Raw genomic sequence first — 12,658 nt, forward strand, 5'->3', positions numbered from 1 at the left:
CCTCTCAGGGCTGCTTAACAGGCCTCCGTTACCCCTCTGCTGCGCAAGCTGTGTGTCAGCTTCCACTCAGCATTCCTGTCAGAGGGCTCCACCTCTTCCCACCCCTCCTCACAGCCCTTCATTATCCTGTGTAGGAGAACTGAAAAGTGAGTGGTTTAACTACAGTGAAGGGCAGACTTTTGACAGGAATAGAAACAGAAGCCAGTGGTTAAAAATTTCTTCTTCCCAGCACACCTTGATTGTCTTAATTCTTCTCAAAGAGCATCCTTCCAAAGTGTCCCACCTTCAAAATATAGCCAGAGTTCCTTAGAAGCATATTATATTTAAAAAAAAGAGTGATATTCTTTTTTTTTTTTTAGATTAATAATCCATAGCTACTTCTGTATAGAAGGAAAGCCATAAGAAAAATAATGAAGGAATTTTGCAGAACTACAGTCTACACCATGTTTTATTGAAGTGTCTTCTGTGCAGCAGCCACTTTTCCCTGAGTACAACCATAATGAGGTCCCAGATTCAAAAAAGCACACTTCAAGCATCTAACATTTTTAAATGCTACATTTGGTCTCATTAACTTCTTTAAAACCTCACATATGCAAACACTCGCCAGATGTCACATTGTCCAGCTAAAATGTCATTTTCCATCTCTGCTGACTCCTCCAGCACAAAAGCAACTTTCTCAAAGTAATATGCTACTCTTTTAAATCAAGGTAGGATTTCTGAAGTCACAGAAAAAAAAGAATGCTTAACATTAATTTCTATTATCACCAAAAAGCAACCAGAGCTACACATTATGAACAAACACCAGCTTCATTGTTTCAGTCTTCATCACTCCAGGCTGTATGCAGAATAAATAGTCTTTTGAAAGCAGTAGAAAAGTTACACAAGGAAGCTAAAACTATACTACTATTAATGTTATAATTTGCATCTCTCTGTGAAGATACCAAAGCTTTATAAAAATCCATCTGCCACAGAAATCATATTGCCATTCCAAGCAAAAAAAAAAAAATGGAAATAGGAAAAGATACTTTATAATGCCTTTGACACGGAAATGTAAATGAATACCTTAGCAAAATAATGTATTTCCTTTTCACAACTTTCAAGTGATAGCACTGGAGCTGGCGTCACATTCTAATGCTAATTTTTATTTTAGGAATAGTTTAGAGCAGTGAACGAAAAATTAAGTTAAGAATGCACCTGAATTTGTGCAGTAAGGAGTCAGACGAGGATCTCTACGCCCTACATTTAGTATTAGCTTTTGGAAACTGTCTCATGATGTTAATTAATATATGCACTTATGTAATTATATATTATTATTAGAAACATACATATACTTTTAAAATGCTTATTTTGATTTTTATATGAACTTGAGAGTACCTCTAGAAGCTGAATGAGAAGCAGATGTTAAAGTGAATTATTAATTTCCTTATTCCAGTTGCATAGAACAAGCAGTCTGAAGCTACAAAAAGATCAGTGTTTTTTTCTTGAACTTAGTTCACTTTGCAGCAATAATTTGTCATCAGCCTTTAGTTCCCTGAAAGATTTAATGAAAACATAAAAGGGATCCCGATTACAGTCCAATGACAACAGCTTTTCTGCTTTTGTGAAACAGTTGGAATAGCAAATCCAAATGTAATCCAGATACATCTTAAACAGCTTGGAATTCCAGGCATATATAACAATTGTATCAACTAAACCTCTCTGTGAAAGGAGGAGATGCCTGATTAAGGACGCTGGAAAGAAAAACAAAGATTAACAGGCTAGTGTCTTTTGCACTTCGATACTGACTCTCAGAAGCAGATGAAAGAGAAGCAACCCCATATTTGAGTTACAAAACAAAAAATAATGGGTGCTAAAGTTAGCTAGTTTCATTTTTGGACAGCTTGTTTCAGGCTGCGACTCCGGCCAAACAAGCCCACTTGAAAACAAAGAGGAATTTTGCAAGAATGTACTGCTACCTTCCAACACAATTCCTCACAGTATCGAGAGCAATCATGTAAACCTTTTGTCAACATGTAAAGAGAGGCCGAAAAATTCTAAGAGATTGGCATGCAGATAACTTACATGAAACAATCAAAGGAAGTCACAGACTAGGACGCTCCGCTGTCTGTGTCCAAATACACTGTACTAAGAACCCCTTTTACCAGGCAGATTTTAAAAAAAAAGAAAAAAATAAAAGCTCAACTACTCATTAATACAATACCAAAACCCTAGGACAAACTTGCAGAATTCTTGTGTTGGTAAGAGCCTGGAAACTGTTGGCACCAGTGTATTTTCTGGACTACTTTTTTGTGGGTTTGGAGATACAACTGAAAAGTCATATTGTGCTCTGTGCTTGATTTGCTTTTACTGCTGCTGTCACTGTTAGAGGAAGTACTCTTTTGGAAAAATTACAGGAGAAATCTGAGTTCAGTTACAGACAAATAATCACATTTTTACTTCAAATTTATCTTTGAAGTTCTGCTTACACAGAACTATCCCAAAACGGTAGAAACTTATCTAATAATTGGTCTTGAACAAGAGCCTATGCCTGCACTATGCCTGAAACAAGGAGACAGTCTTCTAATGCAAAACAAAAATACGAGAGACTAGAAGGGCTGGGATGATGCCCATCCATCAGCGCTACTTATACAGGGACAGGTAGGAGAGAGATATAATCAACCCCCTTTTCATGCTGAGGTTTTGAGGGAAACAGTGATGAACAAGATAAGTCTAATAATCAAGTTGTATTGTACAAGAAAGCATTTTGTACTGTTTTAAAAAAAACAGAATGGTCTGTATTTCAGAGTTGGAACATTTAATACCCTTAACTGATATATTTTTAATAATTAACGCTTCCCCCTCAGAAAACTGAATTCTTAAGTATGAGCAACTCTTGTTTCCTAGAAGAGAAGGGAAGTTGCACACATGCAGAGAAATGTTCTTCCCCACTTTTACAAGCTGTTAGTTCTCCCATAGGTAAAATACTTCTTTTTTTAAGCAGACGGACATCCACACAGTGGGCTTAGTAGTGCCCAGCAAACACGAAACAACTATTTTGATTTCTTTCTGATGAGTATACAGCTGTTTATCTTTTCTGTTCTCAAGCAAATTCCTGATTTAGGAATAACGTCTTCTCCTGATTATTCTGCCAGCCAAGGACAAAAGGTACACAGAAATCTCAAGCAAAACCACAAAGTTTAACTACAACTGCAGATGACAGATTGCTTGGAAGCTACAAAAAAATAGATTACCTGTTCAATGAACGATACACCTCTTTTCTGATGAAAAGTTTTCATAACCGCAAGGCAAGCACAGATTTTCCCATTATTATTCCCTGATAGTATTTTAACACTTACCCTGGATGCTGCCACAGGTTTGCATGTCTACCCTCAGGAAGTAGCTCCCTCTTGTTAAGGGGAGTAATTCCTATTGCTGCTTCTAAAATAGTTATATATTTCTTGTACCGCATCCTGCCTCTCTCAGGAGTTTCACCACGCTAAGTTATCATCCAAATGCAGTTTCTGCAACTGAAGTCATGCCTCTTCACTTATCTGAACTGCTGTTTTTCAAAACACGCTGCGAGTTTCAAGCATATAAATAATGCTTTTCCCCCCTTCGCCCCAGCTTGGAGAGTTAGCAGGAGAGAAAAACCAAAGAAAAACTCCCACCAGATTCCCCTGAAACGTCATTGTTACATAATTCGATCTTTGAATAAGACACTAATGAAAATGATTGAAGAGACAATCACGGTTCTAAGCCTGGCCGGATAATGCACACTCTTCAATTGACTAATCCTTTGCTAAATCTCTGCTGCCTATAATCTTCCAAGTACTAATGGAGCCCTAGGTAACTTCTCTGTCAAATCAATCCAGGGAATGAGAGAGATCTGCACAGAGAACTTGGGACTTTTTTTAGACATGGGAAGACAAAAACAGATTTTTCTTCAAACTTTCTCCTCATCACCACAACATGCTGGAGGTGATATACAGTCAGAAAAGGCATGGATAAACTTTCCCTTCCTTGACTTGTTGCAGAATTAAGAAAGCTAAAGACTCCATTACAATACCTACTAGCCGTTCAGATACGTCTCACACAATGCCTGTCTCCACTTTCTACATCAAAACTGTTTAGCCACGAGAAAGGTAGCCTCAGGTACTAATTACAAAGGCAGATGTGGATGTAGAAGTTGCAACAACAGTGATGTTTTGGAAGTGCTGCAGTACCATCAAATGACAGTATTAAGGAGAATTTGTGGATTGCAAGAAGATGAGCTAAGGAACTATTTTGATGTTATTCAGACAGTAAGAGAGTAAATATGTTTTGTATATAATTTTAATGTATTAACTATATTACTACAAAGGTACATAACTGTTATACAGAAATGTTAAAAGAACAGAAGGGACAGGAAGTATTTCTTCTAAAGCCTTCAGCTACAACAACTCCCTCTGTACATTAAGTTATTCTCTATTCTGTTATTCCTTCAAGGGTCTGTCTTGGGACCAGAGCTGTTTAATATCTTTATCAGTGACAGAAATGATTGAGTGCACCCTCAGCAAGTTTGCAGCTGACACCAAACTGAGCGGAGCAGTCGACACAACATAAGGAGGGGATGCCATCCAAAGGGACCTGGGCAGGCTGGGGAAGTGGGCCCATGTGAACTACATGAGGTTCAACAAGTCCAAGAGCAAGGTGCTGCCCCTGGGTCGGGGCAATCCCAGACATGAGCACAGACTGGGAGAAGAACTCACTGAGAGCAGCCCGGCAGAGAGGGGCGTGGGGTTCTCATGGACAAAAAGCTTGACATGAGCCAGCAGTGTGTGCTTGCAGCCCAGAAATCCTGGGCTGCATCAGCAGAGGGATGGGCAGCAGGTGGAGGGAGGTGATTGTCCCCCTCTGCTCTGCCCTTGTGAGGCCCCACCTGGAGTGCTGCGTCCTGGTCTGGGGTCCCAGCACAAGAAGGATGTGGGGCTCTTAGAGCAGGTCCAGAGGAGGGCCATGAAGTTGATCAGAGGGCTGGAGCACCTCTCCTATGAAGAAAGGCTGAGAGAGCTGGGGATGTTCAGCCTGGAGAAGGGAGCCATGTTCAGCCTGGCTTTAGGGAGACCTCACTGAGGCCTTTCAGTACTTAAAGGGGTCTTAAAAGAAAAGGATGTAGAGGAACTCTTCACTCAGATAATGATACGACAAAGGGAAATGGTCTTAAACTGAAAGAGGATAGATTTAGATTAGAGAAGGAAATTCCTCACTGTAAGGATAATGAGGCACTGGCACAGGTTGCCCAGAGAATCAGAACCACTACGGCTGGAAAAGGCCTTCATGTTCATCTGGTCCAACCATCCCCCTACCACCAGTATCATCCACTAAGCCACATCTCTAAGCACCATGTCCAACTTCTCCTTAAACACCCCCAGAGATGGTAACACCGCCATGTCCCTAGGCAACTTGTTACAATGCCTAACTACTCCTTTTGAGAAGAAGTTTCTCCTAATTTCCAACCTAACCCTCCCCTGGCACAACTTGAGCCCAATCCCTTTAGTCCTGTCAGCCTTCGATAAGAGGCTGACACCCAGAGAAGCTGTGTATGCCCCACCCCTGGAGGTGTTCAAGGCCAGGCTGGATGGGGCCCTGGCCAGCCTGATTTACTGGGTGGCATCCCTGTCTATGGCGGGGTGTTGGAGTTAGACAATCTTTAAGGTCCCTTCCAACCCAAGCCATTCTATAATTCTATGCTCTCAAATGAATACTAATAGGCCATCTGTGAGACTGATCTCAGAAGAGCAAAACAAAATTAAGCCTTTTTTAGATTCAGGGAGTACAACCACAAATGACTGAGAGAAGGTAACATCCAGTTTCCACCTACCTACTTGCATGCTGACTTGTATGGAGTCTGAAAACTTGTGATGTATTAAGCAAAGTAATTAACATATTAAGCACACAGAAATTAAATTAAGAAAACAATTACTTTTGCAGGTCCCAAAAAAGCACTTAACTACAACTTCAAAAGTCTGTATAGAAAGTATTAAGAAGCTTAAGAAAGTGAAGTACTACTGGAAGTCTCTAAGGACAGTTAATATCATTAAGCTTGCATGCATCCTGGCTTTTGACAGCTTTGTCAGATCTATTGTGAAAGCAGTATTGACTAGGAAAGGAAAAGACAAGGAGGCAGCAATTCCATCTTTTCAAGAACCTTCTAACTGCAGCAATCTATGCCAATATCCAATTTTTACTAGAACACAAAAACAGTTTGATAAAATCCAACCTTCCTTCAAAGTCAGTTTTGTCATCAACATCAGTATTACAGCAATTTCTCCTCTGAAGTGCTGCTTCTTTCTGTCCTCCTCAGAACTTTTTTGACCCTTTTTTTTTTTTTTTTTCCCCTTATAGATCTAAGGAACAGATCTCCCTTATAAAAACTTCCTGGAAGCATTTTTTAAAGCCAGAGCAATAAGCAAAGTTTCAAAACCATCCAGTGCACCTTTGGACCATTCTTTGACTCCCTGGGGAACTAAATCTGACTAGGCCTCATGGTTAGCCTTATGCAAACCTCACAACCAAACTCGTACAAGAAGCACAAGCTTCTTCCAAGTAAAGTATCATGAAATCTTCAGATATCTAGAGGGAGTAAAGACTGACTCACCATTTATCAACTTCCTTCAACTCTGTTTGAAAATAGAAATTAAAAGCTACTAGTACACCCATTGTTATTGAAGGACTACATTTGCAGAGAAAACAAAAGCTTTAAAATATACCTTCATCCATTGTTTCCTGTTGAGGAGTTATCATCCACTCCCCTTCTTCTGGTTTTGTATTTTTTTTCAGGAAAAAACAAGTTTTATTGAAAGAACATAGCACATTCTTCCTAACTGGGAACGTACAAGTGAACAAACTTAATCTAAGAATTTAGATGTTAAAATATGTGTCAACTTCAAGAACTCATGGTCCTCAGCCATATCCACACAGATAACTGCAAACCGCCTCAGAGTTCAGCTAAAAAGATTATTTGCTTACTCAATGTATTTGTACTCTGCCAACTTTCTCCCCATGGATTCCACATTAATCACTTACTAATCAGTTTATAAAATAAAGAGAATCCAGTAACATGCACTTCCAGCAAATTGATATAGTGATATATAGTGCCAGAGTGTACTGTGGCACTATATCAAGGCTTGGAACCCGTCACTGTCTTACAAAGCTGCTATAGGGAACAGGCATGCATGCAAACGTTAAGCTTTTCCTATGCCTGTTTCGAAGTCTCCTACTCTTTTTCTGTGCTTCCTTTGCTGCAGCAGAAAAAATAAGTGTGCTGGGGCAGTGATTTCCACCCTGGTGAAATTCTACAGAGGACTTTTGCAAATGCAGTTCAGAGTATTTTCATTGTATTGTGTTTTCATTCATGTTACAACTGAATCTAAAATTTTTGCAGTGGATGGTTTGGAAAGTAAGACATTTCAGGGAAAAAAAGGTGAAAGCTCTTTTCTTCATTGAAAAAACACTTAAGACATCAAAGCGAAGGCATCCTTTTACGCTAATCCACAATGGATGAACACAAGTCATGTTCTCTTAATTAGATGTAGTGCATATTTCTTGTAAAACTGATGACAGAAGCATGATCATATCCTCAGTCACTTCAGACCCAACTCCAAAGGAGACAACCGTTGTCCACTGAAGCCAAAAATTACTTTGGAAAGAGAAAATTCTTTCTTTCCTCATCCCTCAACAAAACATCTCTCCAACACCTACAGACCAAAAAATTCTGTCATGAAGAGAGCAAAAAAACAAAGGTCTTCTCCTACACGCTTATTATTGGGTGGCAAGAATAACAACAACAGACAATAAACTTCCAGAGCAAGTGTTTTGTTTGGGCTATACAGCTACGAAACAGCAAGGGAAACAAGTCAATGCATATGTAAAGCCTAATCTGTTGAAACAAAGGAACATTAAGGTTCAGATTTTGTATTTCTTTTTGGGAAGGGGGTCATAGGGGAAACAGTTTCATGGAAAGAGAAGGGAAGGACTTGGAAACTTCTTTCACACAGCTTCAGTGGCTGCAACTGCTTTTGGCCCCTCCCTGGAGAGCATCCCTTGCCCGAACAGCCCATATGTTCCTGGAGATTCTCAGAATCAGCTTATACAAAGTTGTGCTAAGGAGGCTAGAGACACCAGCAGTCAAATCTGCCAGCTATTAAGCAGAGCTAGATGATGAATCAGATGTTAGAACAGAGAGAGCATGCTGGACTACAGACAGCCGTGCTGTCAGTGACGTACGGGAGAGATTTATCAGTTTTCTCTAATGATCTCTCTCTAAAAAAAAAAAAAAAAAAAAAAAAAGAAGTACTAGCAGAGTGAAACAAACAGCAAATAGGTTGAACAAACACACAAAACCTTGGTTTACATGAAGCCAAGCTCATGTTTATCAATACAAGGGGGGCTGATGTTAAAGAATTCATTTGGCATGAGAGCATAATGACAGCAAAAAGCTTCTGGGAGAAGTATTACTGAGCCAGTCTTAGGAAAAATACAGAATATCTGATCAGAGTATCTGATCTCATGCCTGGCTTAAAAGAAACATAGTCAAACCTGAACAGACATCCGAAATCTGAAATTTCACATGCATACAGACCATGCCAGAGATAACGTGCATGCCTTGAAGAAATAAAATTAAATTTCTCAAAAGCAGTTCTGGATTGCTAGTCCAAAAGAGGTGCAGACAACAGTATGGAAGGAGAGCAGGCACTAGGAAAAAAAGAATCTGAACAGAAAGAGATTCTCAGACAGGCTTACTTTATATTTTTCCTCACATGCCTCTTACTGACCCTAATATCGCATCACAGAGCATTTTTGTCTTATGATGTTATACATGTGAAAATACAGTGCTAATGAGTTTCATTCTTTCCACAGCTCCAGATCAGGAACTGTGGTTATCTCTGAGGTTCCAACACTCAGATACACAATGACAACCTGACCTAATTTCAGGAAGCCTTGGATAGCTCACGTTTCCTAAAAACAAAGCATGCAGCTCATGAATATACAGCAGGGTAGATGCCACACAAGATATCAGGCCTGAGCTTCCACAGCTCTGTGATTTTTAAGATCATAAACATTTTAAGTATGCTCGCAGCTGCAGGAGTCATGTAATGCTGGACAGAAAGGAGAAGCCACACTCTATGTTCTTATTTGAAACAGAAAACTAAACTATTACCTAACATCATGCACTTTCAAAAAGCAATAATCTAACTCAAACACACACTAAAAAACAACCCTAACATTAATAGGTTAAGTTGTAAAGTGACCTGTAGTGGTCTTCAGCAAGTTATAAATGACAATTTACATATTCACCAATAAAAAATAATTTACTTCCGAAGTGTGACCTAGCTGTAAGAATATCCTCAGTACTGGTGAAATATACCAACCATTAGAGGAGGAAAAGAAGCTATGGAGAACCTGCGGACAGAGAGCAGACATACCTGAGAAGGGAACTGGAACAAGAGCCTAATACAATGCTGTCCTCTCTGAGGAGGAGGGTAGGTTCAGAGAGTTGAAAAAGCAGACAATGGTTGAACAGTTCTATTACGGCAAAAGCATCAGGGAGAGAAGCCTGGGCAGAAATGATAAACTTCAGTACTTCCCTGAGGACTTACAAACAATTCAGAGTACGTGCTCACGCGACTGAAACCAAACCTTTAACCGTGAATGACGACATGCACCGGTGCACTGCGTCAGCGTGGCCCTGCAAAACCAGCAACACCCACTCGGCTGCTGCTGTCTTTACGGGAAACTCCCCACTTCCAGGCGTTCTCCACTACGGCAAGATCCACGGTAGAAGACAGACTTAAAAATTATGCCCTATAGTCTCACTGTTGTAAACGTTTGTTTGTTTTACAAATCGATTGTCTTGTTTTCAAGAAGCCATTCACAGAAACTCACTGCAACGCAGGATTATGATTCACAGGCCTTAAGCTGCTGATTTTATCCAAGATCAGCTATCAGATTAAATACATTAATTATTATTTTTTTCCCAGGAATGAGTGTTTTCACACCTGCTTGAAAATAAGCCAGACCGGAAAATCTCTAACTTCATCAAACTGTACCTCCTATACCATGTCAGTGCTTTCTTTTCCCCTTTGTTGGAACAACTAGTTCCAGGACTGCTACAAAAGCATGAAATCAACACAGCCAAAGCCTGATAAAAGCTACACTGTCCTTGAGACTGTAAATGCTGTATTTCAGCAATTAAATGAGAACAGTCTTGAAACAAGAGCTTCCTTTACTGTACAAGGAAGTTTTGGAGACAGACAACATTGATAACCTAACATACACGTGCACATACAAACGCTTACTACTGCCAAAAGTTGTACCAATCTGAATGCTGGTTTGAAGTAGTCCTGGAATATTTTGTCATTCCCCACTTGAAGATTACTAAAAATCAGGAACTTCCAGATGTTTTTACACATCTGGATTTTGTAAAGGTGCATCTCAGCTTGTGAGATGTGCCAATGCCTATATGTTACTTTAACTACTAAGAAAGAATTCCTGGTTGTCCTTACAAGACACCGAACCAGGAAAGGGGGAGAGGGGAGGTCAAGCAATCAAAAAGTATCAGAAACTTAATTACTTCAATGCTTCATTCTGAAGACTTCATTCTGAAGAGCTCTACTGAGATTATAGTTCACGAAAAGCATCGGGATCACCCTAACCCCCCTGTTTACTTCCAAATACTTGTCCCCAGTCTCACAAAAGCCCTGCACCGGGGCACTGGGTGCAGGAGCAGTTGTTGGCATTGTAATTTGGGGCAATGCAGAACGCAGCTGAATCTGGATGCAGCTTCTCCAAAACCCTGCGGCCACCTCTGAAGAAGGGAAGAGGAGTCCCTGCCGCTACTTGAACGCTACGCGCAGGGCATAGCAAGGTGTTTGCATATAACAGTCTGTTAGCAATTATAACTGTAAACTTACCTAAAAGTCAAGTACATGCAGAAAGCTTTCTCAGAAGCCTGATGAAAGCCCTCCTAAGCACTAGTTTACACTAAGTGCAATCATACTAACCGTCTCTAAATGGCACACACATGCTTGCACCACACGCAGCAGCTCTCTAACTCTTCTCCAGAGCCCTGATGTCGCCTCGGCTGATATAAATGCTCACACACAAGCTTCCTGTGCTTCCTAATACCTGATCCCGTGGATCCTGACAGGCGGTGTTGCTGGAACAGCTCGCACACGAAGCCTTGGACTACCAACACTTCAAGAAAACAAAAAAGTGGCAACTTTATCGGTCACTGCATACGTGGTTGTTGCTTTTTTTTTTTTTTTTTTAATTTTGTCTTCCTCCCCCTCTGAATCACAGCGGAATCACGGCACTGAACATGAACAACTGCCTCGAAAAACGCATTTCGCTGCACAGCAGAGAGGCCAACTCGCCTCCATCTGCCCCGGTCCCACCCCGGTAAGGCTCGGACCCGAGCAGCCCTCGGGTGGCCTCTGCTGGAGCACGGCCGGACCCGACACGAGGGCGAGCGAGAAAGTTTTCCGAAACCCAACCCGAGGCAGCCCCCCTGCTGCCCAACAAACCCCCCCGGGGCGAGCCGGGGGCGAGCCGGGGGGAGCCGCCCCGCGGCGGGCAGCGGGCACGGTGCCGGCAGCCGCGGTCCGGCCCCTTTGTCCCGCAGCTCCTCGCCCTCCCAGCGGCCCGGCAGCGCGCACCTGCCCGCCGGGGCTACTCGCCTGCTCGCGGAGGTCGCCCCGGTGCAGCGGCAGAGGGCGGGCAGCCCCTGGCCTCACGCCTCCTCCCGTCCCGTCCCGTCCCGTCCCGGTGCCGGTGCCGGTGCCGTGCCCCGCCGAGGAGCGCGGGTCCCGCTGCGCTGCGCTGCCGCCCCGCCGGGCGATTTCCTGCCGGGGCTCGGGGCGGGCTCCGCGGCTCCCACCCCGCCGCAGGTGCCGGCCTCGCCCCCAGGTGGGGCGGAGGAGCCGGGCCGGGCCGGGCCTGCGTACGGGGAGGGGACGGAGAAGGGGGAGGAGGGAGGGTGCGAAGCGCAGCCCCACCTGCAGCCACCGCCCCTTCCCTTCCCTTCCTCTCCCTTCCCTTCTCTTCTCTTCCCTCCCCGGCCCGGCGGCGAACAGGAAATACCGGCCCCGGCTCCGCTCCGCGCCGCTGAGTCACGGCGGGGCCGCCCGGCCCCCCCCGGCCCCGCGGCTCCCCCGGCCTCGCAGGGCGCCGTGAGGAGGCGCCGTGAGGAGGCCGGGCCGCCACGCGTGGCTCGGGGCGCGCTGCTCGCCCTTTGTCCCCGGGGAGCCTCGGCGCTGTCCTGCAGCGGGGAGGAGGAAGGCAAGCCCCGGCTGGATGCCTGGGAGTCGTGTTTCTGCGCCATTGTGCAGCGCGAATGCCACACTGAGTGCCTTATCTGCCCGCCCAGCCCCTCTGAAGTCAGGCCGTGTTCCCCCCCAGGCTCAGATCTGAGGAGCAAAACCTGCTCCCAGCTCCTCTGGCTGCCCTTTCTCAAGGGCAGATGGCATTTCTAGGTGCTCAATATCCCAGATTCCCAAAGCATTCTCAGTTCCGAACTAGTTTCTTCCTCGAAAAGCAGGTGAGCAGCATGCTTGTGCAGCATGCCTCATACAGAAACCGAGATAAAGAAGGCAAACAGTGCTCTTCGCAAAGGCTCTGAACTTTGGAAGCAGGCCCTGCG

General features: G+C 43.5%; 1 protein-coding gene across 4 annotated transcripts in view; it reads right to left on the minus strand.

Annotated features, from left to right (window-relative positions):
* TJP2 (tight junction protein 2) overlaps nt 1–12,102 on the minus strand; it is a 65,239-nt gene extending 53,137 nt beyond the window's left edge. For 2 of the 4 annotated variants that reach the window (XM_084305232.1, XM_084305230.1), the window contains exon 1: nt 11,697–12,102. The gene's annotated coding sequence lies outside the window, so the exon portion shown is untranslated. Of the gene's footprint in view, nt 1–11,145; nt 11,215–11,692 lie in introns of all 4 variants that reach the window. The other 2 variants (XM_084305233.1, XM_084305231.1) reach the window with 2 other exon arrangements.
* Between the last annotated feature and the right edge of the window lie 556 nt (nt 12,103–12,658).

The sequence above is a fragment of the Netta rufina genome (assembly GCF_964035555.1).
Source record: "Netta rufina genome assembly, chromosome: Z".
NCBI lineage: Eukaryota > Metazoa > Chordata > Aves > Anseriformes > Anatidae > Netta > Netta rufina.